The 12213-nt window shown below is 50.1% G+C and overlaps 1 protein-coding gene across 1 annotated transcript in view; it reads right to left on the bottom strand.

Moving 5' to 3' along the window:
- LOC138807795 (solute carrier family 25 member 48) overlaps positions 1 to 11876 on the bottom strand; it is a 108859-nt gene extending 96983 nt beyond the window's left edge. Inside the window, exons 1-2 of the mRNA XM_069993559.1 lie at positions 11784 to 11876; positions 10437 to 10610 (exon numbers count right to left, since the gene is read on the bottom strand). The gene's annotated coding sequence lies outside the window, so the exon portion shown is untranslated. The remainder of the gene's footprint in view (positions 1 to 10436; positions 10611 to 11783) is intronic.
- Positions 11877 to 12213: the final 337 nt, after the last annotated feature.

The raw sequence follows: 12213 nt of genomic DNA, 5'->3' as shown, positions 1-12213 counted from the left end.
AATGGAAATCCAGAAGGAGGAGTGTTCATTGTCAATCCGCAAAGCAGCTCTGTGAGGGCTGACTTGTTCTCTGAGTGAGTTCTCACTCAGAGAACAAGTCAGGTCTTCTTCGGATCTGCATATGGGTCTTGACAGCTTTGATGGCCATCACAGATCCCCACGGATTAGGTGGCTAAGAAATAGATCATTGTTTTCTCACAGTTACAGGGACTGGAAGGCCAAGATCAGAAAGCCAGCATGGTTCCGGACAAAGGTTCTTCATGGCTCAGAAATGACCACCTTCTGACTGCTCACATGACTTACCCTCAGTGTGTGCACATGGAAGGGGGAAGGAGGGAGAGAGAGATATGGGGAGAGACCAAATCTGCCTCTTTTTATAGGGGCTCCAGCCACATAACCTCCTTTAACCTTAAGTACTTCCTCAAAGTACTTCCTGAAATACAGATGCATTAGAGATTAGGATTGAAATATATTCATTTGGTCAGGGGGTGGGGGGGGTCACAATTCAGAGATATCTGGGATGGACTTCAGTAGGCCACAAGTTCTAGCTTGGTTATCTTTCTCCTGGTAGGAGGTCTGTGAAACTCAATTTCCAAAAAAAAAAAAAAGCAACGACTCTCCATCACATGACATCCTGTCATCTTCCCATTGCTCAGATCGGCGCCCCTCTCCTCCGCCACCCCCGTTAAACCACGGGGGTGATTACCCATCTGAGACCTCAGTCCTCCCACATAACCTGAAGCCACTGCCATTTGTCACAACAGATCATTTCTTGAACTCTGACAGGCGGCCCTGTAAGCGGGAAGAATGCTCATTTTCCTCATGCTGCTCAAAGCTTCAGGATAAAAAAAACAAACCAACCCTCGGCTCAAAATAGATGCTATTGAAGCAGGAGACACATGAGGAGATACCCAGCCCATCAATGTCTCCACAATGGCCTCTCCTCACCCTCCAATCCTCTTGACTACTTGAGAACCACGGCTGCAAAGCTCTGTAATCCAAAACCATGAAGTATTCATGGGGCTGGCAACCACAAATAGAAAAGGAATTGGATCACTCTCTTTCAAATTAGTATAATGACATTATCTGGAAATGCTGGTTTGAAATAAAAAAAAAAAAAGAGTTTCAAACATTGGTTGGAATTCTCTCCCCACTTCTCTGCTGGGGCTCTTCTCTGTCTTTCACCAGATCCTGTCCTGGTGGTTTGGAGATTGTCTCTGTTCAGTGGCATGCTCCCAAGAACTCTCGGGGTCACTCGGGGTTCCAGCCAGAGACTGCCTCTCCTCTGTACTTCAGGGTCAACGTATGAGGTCTGTGAAGTTTACCTCCTAGATATTTCCTCAACGCTCCACTCTCCAGCTCTGCCCCCTCTCCACCACAAGTCACCCCTCCTTCTTTTTTATTTTTTTGGTTAGTGGTGGGGCTTGAACTCTGGGCCTGGGCGTTGTCCCTCAGCTCTTCAGCTCAAGGTGAGGCACTACACTAGAGAGCCACAGCACCACTTCCGGTTTCCTGGCTTCATTGGAGATCAGAGTCTCACTGGCTTTCCTGCCCAGGCTGGCTTTGAACCGTGATTCTCAGATCTCAGCCTCCTGAGTAGCTAGGATGACAGGTGTGAGCCAGCAGTGCCTGGCCCGCCCCTTCTTCTTATCTGGGTAAACACACCTGTCTCCACATAGGTCTCCTGCCTGCAGGCTCTCTTCTGTAACCCAATCTTCACCCAGAGCCCTGGGCCCTGGTTCTAAGGCACCAAGCAACTTTTAGGTATGAGGCCTTTTAGCTTCACCAAGCCCCTTAACTTTGAGGCTGCAGATTGCAGTATGACAGGCCGGGTCTCCTATGACCTGGTCATCTTTACACTAATGGTACCCTCCATGGAGCCGTGTGCGCGCACGCACACGCACATGCGCACACAAGCGCGCACGCACAGCATGCAAGCCCTAGTTCTAGGCAGGAGGTATCTGAATCACAGCAAAGACAGGACTGACATATCTTAATATCCACTCTATCCTCAGGATTCAACTTCAAAGGAATCCCTTTGCCTGACAGTCTTAGATAAAGAACAAAAACACCCTACAGGAAATTAGGCCTGCTTCAATTCATCAGACTGAGCAACTCTTTAACTTATATAGCTGCCCTTCAGATAGAGAGAAACGGAAAGCAACCTCCCAGCACCGTGTTTTAAGTGACTCATTCTCAAGACAGTCTTCTCTCTGGAGTAACCCCGTTCCCTTCATCAGTAACCACAGTTGTCACTCAGCACACATGAGAACCACTCTTGACAGTTATGCTGATCGGAGAAGAGGAAAGCGGACAAGCTGAGCAGGACAGATTAGTTCTGGAAAATTACTCATTGGCTGGGTCACCCCGGAGCATTCGGCTTTGAATTGGGTCTCCGGGAGCACTAAGCAGGCTTGAAATCTTGCTACTGCACGGAAGCCATTCTTGAGCTGCTGATGGCAGCTGTGTGAAGATCAAGGTTGCCAACGATGGGAAGGCACAAGCGTAGCTCACCTTCCCATCTTGGAGATGAAGCCAGAGCGTAACGGCACAGTCCCGGCTCCCTTCCTCATAGAGACTCCACCACAAGGAAAGGAGAGCCGGCGAATGACTTAGTCAGGCCATTTCCCCCCTCACTCTACATTCTCGCCTCCAAAGCCACCAGAGATCCCCATGCTTGACACAGCAGGCAATCATACAACCAGCGATACACTGTCCACGTTTCCAAAAGGTTTCATGCAGGAAGTTCGGGGTCAACACTGGGAGGGAAAAAAGACACACAGCACTGGTACATCCATCCTGGCCAGTCCATTGTGGGTAGACTGTGGGAGGGTGTTATTTAGCCGGGTTGTGGGTGCGAGATTCTTGGGAGGTAGGCTTAGAATGGTGCTCAGCCTGGCAGTCCCTCCTCTTACCTCTTATTCTTCCACCTCCAGTCCCAGAAAGAAGAGAAATGCTGAACTTCTCCCACTCCGTCAGCTTCACCTCCGTGAGAAGGAGCACAACTTCTCAAAGTGGAGGAAGAGGTTTTGCTCATTAGAAAGAGCAGCCATCTTTCAAGGAGGCCACTCAGGATGATAGCAATTGGAAGATGACGTGCAGAAAAGGTTCCTGTGGTCTGTCTCTCCCCAGCTCTTGGCTACCTGCCACATTCTACCCGTCATTCATTCCTTGGGGTCAGGGGTCCTTTCCCGTATCCAGGGTAAGGTCAACATTTTCCTGGTGCAGGTGAAGAGAAGCTCGTGGAGTGAACTGAGCAGATCTGGAGTTCCTGTGGTCTGGGGACCTGTCATGGTGACTGATGGTCTCCTGCCTGCTCTCCCCTTGACCATTTTCATGCCAACCCAATGGCTTCCAACCACAAGCTCCTAACAGTCTTTGACTTTGTTTTCTTGAACCGATGGATGGGGCCTGCTCCACCCGGGCACAGACGAGGCCAGAAGTGCCAAAGAAAGAAAGAAAAGGGAAAACCCTCCACCATCATAGTTGTGAGGCTGAAGAATGAACTTCCAAGCTGCCTCACCCATGGCTGCGATCTCTTCAAGCACATTGTCTCCTGGTCTCCCAGCGTTCTCAAGTCGGATGCAACTCAGCTGTCCACGGCGTGACCGGGCTGAATAACATACTGTACATGGCTTTCTTCCCCTCCCTCACGTTCTCAGCCCCATTCCGCTCTCTCTTGGGATTAGAAGCCAGGTCTGTAACTAGAGAGGTAGGGTGCCTCTGTCCCTAGCCTACCTCTCTCAGAGGTAGATAGGGAAGTGGGCACCGTGGAGTCAGGTCTTCAGTACTGGCCTCTGGGGCAAGAACTTCTCCACAGGTGTTGCATTCTTGGCATTCCACACCTGGCCTATGCTTCACATTCCAACCCAGGTGTTTGGCTCTATATCTCAAACTTTTCTTTCTTCAAGCTGGGCCTTTTTTTTTTTTTTAAGGCTCTGATAACTTGGGATTCTGACACTCAATGCCCCATCCGGTCTCCGTTTCAGCCTTGAATTTCTGTGCCATACTCCAGGATGTAAGTCTGAGACAGAATTAGAAATATAATGAACTCCCCACCACCACGTTAAGAGGTTACAGTTGTCGTGTCTGTTCTAATTGTCGGGGACTTTGTGAAAGGAGAGACCAACGGGCCTAATTTTGGAAATTAACCCAGCACCAGCTGCAGCTTCCTGGCCCAGCGTTGTGGACGTATATCCTCGCCTTCACACATATGTTCATCTGGACATGGGCTGGCCTCGGGGGGCTGAGGCATGCGAGATGAAATCCCACAAATCTCCATTATTAAATCCTTGATCTGTTTAAAAGCCTGCCCTCCGTCTTGATCATGAGCCTTTGCTTCTCTGGGAGGGGAAGGGGGGAGGGAGGAAGAGGGGATAGAGGAGGAGTTGGAAGAGGAGGAGGAAGAGGAAGAAGAAGAGGAGGAAAAGGAAGAGGAGGAAGAGGAAAAGTAGGCAGTATGAAAGAGGGTTCCCTGCTATTTGTCACACACCCACCACACTCCTTTCGGCCATATTCCTGGAACAGTGAAGAGTTTTCCTCCTTGGAGATGAGTCTCCCAGCCTCAGGAGGACTATCCAAGGGACTGTCACCCACCCAGCTCACTCCTCCTCCCTGGTTCCAGTGTCCTCCCACTGTCTGGAGCTACCTCTGAGCTGACCTCCTCAGGGAGGTCACGTCACGGGGCACGCACAAGCTAATCTCACTCCTCTTTCTGGCTTCTCCCTTCAACAACCCAAGTGTGGGAAGCAGCCTGAATCCCAACAGCCCATCTCCTGACAGGGACTATGGAGATATTCTTCACTTAACACCCCTTAGGGATTTTCCCCAGGCTCTTTGAGGGGTGTGCACTGACCTTCTTTTGAAGTAACAACACCTTTACAGAAGGACTTTGAAAGTCTTAGCCAAGGCATGCGTGAGCAACTGGAGAACTGGCAGTAATTCTGAGCAACTACAAATCTCAGCCTCCACTAGTAATATCTTTCGTGATTCACCCCACCACAATTACCACCAAATCCTACATGTCCTTCAATGCCTGGCCAAAGACTGTTGTCAGGTGAACCATCCCCGAAGCCACATTTTAAAATATAGAATATTGGAGTCTTTATTATACAGTTAACAAGCTGCAGGCGGCCAGTTGTCACAAAGGCCGGCAGCATGTAAATACGCATTACACAGCTAGGAAACATGCTAAAGAGGAAAGAAATAACAAAAACAATACTAACAAGCCAATTCAGCTCCAATGGAGAGCTTAATTTGGACACCATGATGATTGGAGACGAGCCAAGAGCCAGGACACAGGACACAATCACAGAGACACACGTGGCATGGTAATCCTGGCAGCTAGGCTGGTCCAGGCCTAACGAAGTCAGCGCAGGGGGCAGATCCTCAGGAAATTCCCAGTGCCAGACACTGGACTGACAGATTCAGGAACCTATCAGCCAAGTGCCCGCCCCTGCCTCCAGGGGTCCCGGCACGCCCATCACCTAGGAGGCAGGTGATGGACAGGGGGTTTCCTCCTCCAGCATGAAGACAAGATGGCAGACCCTACTATCCACCAGGTGGCCAATATGGCGCCGGCCAGACCTCTATACTTCAAGACTATCTTCTCCCAAACACTGTCCCAAGCTGCCTGTGCCAGAAGGTAGCTTTCCACCTCCCACAATTCTCTGGGTCTCCTTGAGTAGGACCTCAGCCCACTCGCTCTTGTGTGTCTGTTCCAGCCTCCTCCCAGTGCTGTGGGTCACAGCAGACAGAGCAGAGACCCTTCACCTCTGGTCCCAGGCTCTGCTCCCCTTATCAACGAAGTCTTCTTGCTGAGAGGAGGTACTTGATAGACATCAAAGGAAGAGAGTAGCTAAAGAATAAATTCTTCTAGCCGAGTGATGGGGCTCATGCAGGTCCTCCTAGCTACTCAAGAGGCTGAGATTTAAGGATTGTGGTTCAGAGCCAGCCCAGGCAGGAAAGTCCATGAGACTCTTATCTCCAGAAAACCAGAAGGGGTGCTGTGGCTCAGGTAGTAGAGCACTAAGGCTAGTGCCCAGGCCCGCAGTTCCAACCTCACGACCGACAAAAAATAAAAAAACAAATAAAGTCTTCTGCCCCCTGATGACTCTTTAGCAAAGGGGAGAAAAAAGTTTTGAGAGGGAAGACAAAGGGAGAGTTCTTGTATCAGGCAGAGTCCCATCCCCCACCCCCCCAAAAAAAATGACAGAGTAAAAGGGTTAATTTACTACAAGGAATGAGCTACTGAGAGAATGGAAGAAGAAAGAGGTCCAATGGGGGAAATAAAGCAGTCTAGAGCTCTGAATCGGCAGCTCTGAATCTACCACCAGCAGGCTAGGAGGTAGAGGGAAAGAGGTGGTCTGACCAGCATCAGAGCCAGGGTACGAGTGAGGAGCTGGGCCGCAGAAAGGCTGTTTGATGAAACTGACCCATGCTGGAGAGGAGACCACTGTCTCAGACACCACCCTCACGAGGGAGGAGAAGCAGCCTGCTTCTTCCTTCCTCTGCCCTCCAGTCTTCAACAACTGCCCCTGCTAGCCAGACCTAGCCAGAAGCCACAAGACAAGGGGCCTTCAAAGACATAGTTTTAGTAGTCTGCCACCCCCCAAGGCAGACACAGAAGAGGAAGACTTGGACCTGAGAACAAGAGGCCCAGGATGGAAGAATCTTCTTTATTTCTCTTACAAGAGCCCCTGACCCCCGTGTTCACAGTCTGTCTCCTTCCTCCCATCCCTATGTTAAGACAGACTATGAAGTGACAGCTACTTCTGTGAGTCCGTTCTAAGACCAGCCAAGACCAGGGTGGGTAGCTGCTAGATGTGAGATGATCGGTCCCTGATCAAGAAGCCCTGGGTTGTCAAGTCTAGTCTGGGATCGAGAGCAGTGTAACCAAAGGGACCATACTTGGTAGCAGGCTCAGGAGAGTTCAGAAATACCGCGCTCCCTCATCCTAGCCCACACATCCTAATGACCCATGAAGTCTACTCCGAAGGTCAGATGACCTCTTAGAGCTTATTACAATGTATAGCCCTCATGCGCAGATCTGAGGGTGCTAATATAATTTGGTCTACAAGTTAAGTCATGAGGCCTGCTCTGCAGAATCGCACACAAACACATGAGAAAGAGAGAGAGAGAGAGAGAGAGAGAGAGAGAGAGAGAGAGAGAGAGAGAGAGAGAGAGAGAGAGAGAGAAAGAGAGAGAGAGAGAAAGAGAGAGATCCACAGAGGAGAGAGACAGAGACAGAGATACAGAAGGACAGAGAGAGAGAGAAAATATGACTCATGCACATTTTATCTGGACATTTTCCCAGGTTCTTAAAACTGATCCCTTTCCCCCCTCGATTAAGCCAAGGCTTTGGTTTGAGTTGTCAGTGCTCTAAGATTAAAAATGCCACTGCTCACCAGAAATTCACATCAACATTTGGAAGCCAGAGGCCAGTAACTCTGGGAACCACCAACCAACACTGACATTTTAGCAAAGCTCATGTGCCCGTGGATGTTTACCGGATGACGTGGAAGAAATCCCACTTTCCAGCTGGATGTTGAAAAGCTCCGTTTACACTTGAGCATCTGCCTCAGGAATCTGACCTGTGAAATATACTCATTGCCACCCACCTTTTCCCTCACTACCAAGAGGAAAATGAGGACTGATGGGACCCGTGGCTCAACCCCTGGCCCTTCCAGCCTCACCTTTACCACCTCGATTTAGTATGCTTCCTCCCCTTTACTATGTGAAGGTTTTCTGCATCTAGGGCCAAGCCCTAGTTTGGAGCCAGCCATTGGCCTGTGGAGAGACACTCCAGTGGGGGTCCAGATCCACAGGAGACTAGCAGGTCTCCTTGAGGTCTGAGGACAGCCAGCCTCTTAATGACAAAGGGCATCACCTGTGTGGGCCCAGAGTTGGCCCCTCCTGCCCTCCCTGGCCCCATGTGACTTTAGAGGGTCTAAGGAGAGTGTCTCCCCCATTCCTGCCTCCCCTATTCGTCAGTGACTTTCTTACCCCTCTTCTATCTAGACATTGAGAGCTTTTTTTTTTGGTCGGCCGTGGGGCTTGAACTCTAGGCCTGGGCACGGTCCCTGCACTCTTCAGCTCAAGGCGAGCGCTCTACCACTTGAGCCACAGCACCACGTCCGGTTTTCTAGTGGTTTACTGGGGATAAGAGTCTCATGGAAGCCGGGTGCCGGTGGCTCATGCCTGTAATCCTAGCTACTCAGGAGGCTGAGATCTGAGGATCACGGTTCAAAGCCAGCCCGGGCAGGAGAGACCGTGAGACTCCTATCTCCAATAAACCACTAGAAAACCGGAAGTGGCGCTGTAGCTCAAGTGGTAGAGCTCTCGCCTTGAGCTGAAGAGCTGAGGGACAAGCGCCCAGGCCCAGAGTTCAAGCCCCACAACCACCAAAAAAAAAAAAAAAAAAAAAAGAGTCTCACGGACTTTCTTGCCCTGGCTGGCTTTGAGCCGTGATCCTCAGATCTCAGCCTCCCTGAGTAGCTAGGATGACAGGCGTGAGCCACCGGCATCCGGCGAGAGCTTTTTAAACACCCTACACCATCATTTCCATCATGCCTGAGCCAGGCATCTTGGGGTCATCCTGACATCATAGGGTTAGACTAAGTAAACCTTGAACCCAACAGCAAAGCTCCCAGCTGGGGCTGCAGAAGTGGGGAACAGAGCTCCGTCACTCTACATCCTACACCTCAGTAACTTCCTGCTCTGCCAGAAGGGAACAACCCACTGAGGCTGCAGAGCAGCAGTGGTGGGAGGTGGCTCACAACAGACACTGACAGTCGAGAGCCCTAGACACAGGTCCGCCTCTCCGTGGAGAACCCTCATCTCCTTGGCTCATGCCTTCTCCTCCTGTCTCCATGGGCACCGTGGTCCTTCTCGTGAATAAAGGAAGGACCCCTGAGCACATGGCTGTGTTCCCCAAGGACAGAAAAGCCCCCTCACCCACCCAGAACAAGGATCAGGATGTGTTCCCAGGCCAGGGCCAAGTACACTTACCTACATTTCACAACTCAGTTCACACGAAGACTCACCTCATCACTTGATGCAGTACCAAGGCTTCTGCTGCTACACGTGACCTGCTGGCCCCAGTCACGAAAGGGGAAGACGTCTCTGCCATTGTGTGCTAGAGCCAAGAAAGTGTTGGGCCCGCCAGAATGGAGACCGTCTTTTCCGTGTGTGTACGCACTTAAGCAAGCTTTGAACAAGCACCAAGTTGGGACAATTTCGATAAAGCCCTCTCCGGGGTTGAACCGATGGCAAAGATCCTTAACCTTTTCATTACCCACTTAAGAAACCTCAGCGGGGGGAAAAAGTGGACAAATCAGGAAAGCACATTCACTTTCCAGGAGGCTGGACTGGGCTTCAGTTCCTCGAACAGTGTCTCCTAGATGATCACCCTCACCCTCCCTCCCCCCCCCCCCACACACCGCCACTGTCACAAAAAAGTCAACACTCTGTGTTCAGACTTAGCTGTATCCATCCGCTGCTTCTGATGTTTCCTAATATCCGTTCATTCAAACATGAAGCTGTGGACGCTTCACATACACAAAAAATCAGTCTCTCTGTAAATTATCTCCATACTACTCGGGGTAGCCCTAGTTCATTCTGCCAACCTCTCAACCCCAGGGACTGGAATGCCAGTGACCTGCTCCCTTGGATCAGGAACAGGTGGAGTGGTCACAGCACCTGGCTCCTGGACTCAGGATGACTCATGAGCCCCTGCCCAGCAGCTCCCGTGAACCACCAGAAAACCGGAAGTGGCACTGTGGCTCAAGTGGTGGAGCGCTCGCCTTGAGCTGAAGAGCTGAGGGACAGCGCCCAGGCCCCGAGGAGCTTCCAGTGAGCAGAAATGTGCAAATGCTGGCAAGCAGAGGGCAGGAAGTCAAAGCCAGGCTCTGTGCTCCATTCCACCCACCCCACCCTGCCACCCACTGGCTCAGGGCGCTCCTGAAGGCCAGAGGATCTGTACATGGAATCCTTTCCTACACACACCTGAAGAGCTGCGGGCTCTGATGAAGGTGGGTTGATCAAAGGAGAGCCCGTCTGCCACCTCCTCACAGGGGATCTGAGGCAGACACCATAGCAACGGCTACCATGGCAGCAGTGGCCATCATAACAACTGTTGTATGGGGACGGCCCGTGGCACGGTGCCAGGCACATTTAGTGCAGCACCCAGTACTGAGCAACGGCTAAGCTTCTGCAGGGCTGGGCTGATTAGAACTGTGGTTTGCTGGGCATCTCCCTGGGGCCAGCTGAGAAGAGCACTTTGCGTATATTCACTCAGTCCCCCGGTGCTCCCTTTCAAGTACTTTTGTACCAAAAAGTAAACTTGCTTACGAACAGAGGGCCTGAGGCCCCGAGGTGGAAAGAGACACAGACCAGGTCACATGGCCTGACGGAACAGCACGAGGAGTCACACTTACCCAGTCATATGGCTCCAATGCCCTGAGACCAATCTCCTCCAGCCATGCGGGTGTCCTCACTCAATCTTGTCCGTGGGGGATGGACGAAAGAGATGGGATGTATCTGGCTTCAGAATTCCCCACCAACGGTTCTGGGTGAGTGAGCAGCCATGTTGCTGGGCAGGAGGCTGAGTTCTGAGACCGGAAGGAACAGGAGGGAAAATGTCAGTCAGGGAACACTATCAGTAACCTGCGGGTCTCCCGAGAGCTACATCAATGCCAAAGGCTTTTCCTTTTCAACACAATGGAGCAAAGCAGAGCTGTCCGCGTGCCTACACCTGCGTTGTTGGCAGGCTGCTAATGGGCTATGAAGCCCCGGGTTCCTGGGCTGCGGGTGTCCTTTGAGCTACCTGGTAGTCGGCAGTGAGGGGTGACTCAAAGGGGTTCGGCCTCCCTGAGAAGCTCTGATGCCCTGCGGGACCCCACACTCTGCCCCCAGCCTGCCTGCCTGTCTTCATGCTCCTGTTCCTCTTAACAACCTGATCCTGATGTAGTTCTTTCTTTCTTTCTTTCTTTCTTTCTTTCTTTCTTTCTTTCTCTCTTTCTTTCTTTCTCTCTTTCTTTCTTTCTTCCTTCCTTCCTTCCTTCCTTCCTTTCTTTTTTGTCGGTCGTGGGGCCTGAACTCTGGGCCTGGGCGCTGTCCCTCAGCTCTTCAGCTCAAGGTCAGCACCCTATGCTTGAGCCACAGCGCCACTTCCGGCTTCTTCTGCTTATGTGGTGCTGAGGAATTGAACCCAGGGCATGCAAGGCAAGCTCTCTACCACTGAGCCACCTTCTTAGCCCCGATGTAGCTATTTCTGCTTCACTGATTGTCCTGTCAAATCCGGGGCTATGGCCTTTTTCATTATACCATTTTTTGTTTAGAATAACTCATGTCAGATTCTCTTAGCCAATATTATCTTTTCACTAATATTTTCCTCATTATGAATATATAGCTTTGTTGCACAAAAGTGGAAAATCTAAAGAGTATCAAGAAGAATGTAAAACTTGCTCAAAACCAACCACTTAAACATAAAGTTCTATTAATATGCCATGATCTCTTCTTTCTTTCCATCTTTTTCTGTTTCTGATTATTAGGGAAAAAAAAGACCCATACTTATACATAGCTTGTATTCTAGTGTTTTCATTTAGTACACTGTGAGTATTTTCTCATGTCATTTAATGACAGGATTCTTCAAAAGCATGATTCCTAATGACCACTGGGTATTCATCATCTGAATGGGCCATGATTTTGTTAACTGTTACCACATTGCCACGCATTTCAGCTGTTTCCAATCTTTCCCATTCAGATGACACTGCAGCAAATACCTGCATGCCTACAGCATGTGAATCTCTGCCTCTTTCTCCGGAGTTCATAGAAGTTGAATGCCTTGGCCTCTCCAGATGGCTATGTTTTCAGACTGTCTATAAAAAAAAAAAAATTGAGAAAATGAGTTCAGTGTCCTTCTCCTCCCCTGAACATCAACGTGGCTATATCAATACATCCTCAGCATCACCAGATCTTGTAATGGTTAAGGTACTTTCCTCATGAAGTATAAAACATGATACATTGTTTTAATGGGCATTTTTGAATGTTCGTGAAGCCTGGCATTTTCCCATAGGCAGATCATCTTTTCAGGGTTTGGTTATTAATGCCCTTTGTCCTTCGATAGTGTGTGCTCGCATTTTTCTTCGTGAACTATGAAATAAGTACAGACCATAATATAATATCCGCTGTGTGCTCATACTGTCTTCTGCC

Source organism: Dipodomys merriami, unplaced genomic scaffold (assembly GCF_024711535.1).
Source record: "Dipodomys merriami isolate MVZ:Mamm:240054 unplaced genomic scaffold, mDipMer1.0.p SCAF_434, whole genome shotgun sequence".
Classification (NCBI taxonomy): domain Eukaryota; kingdom Metazoa; phylum Chordata; class Mammalia; order Rodentia; family Heteromyidae; genus Dipodomys; species Dipodomys merriami.
Note: the sequence above shows the minus strand (reverse complement) of the source record. Positions and strands in the feature narration are given on the sequence as shown.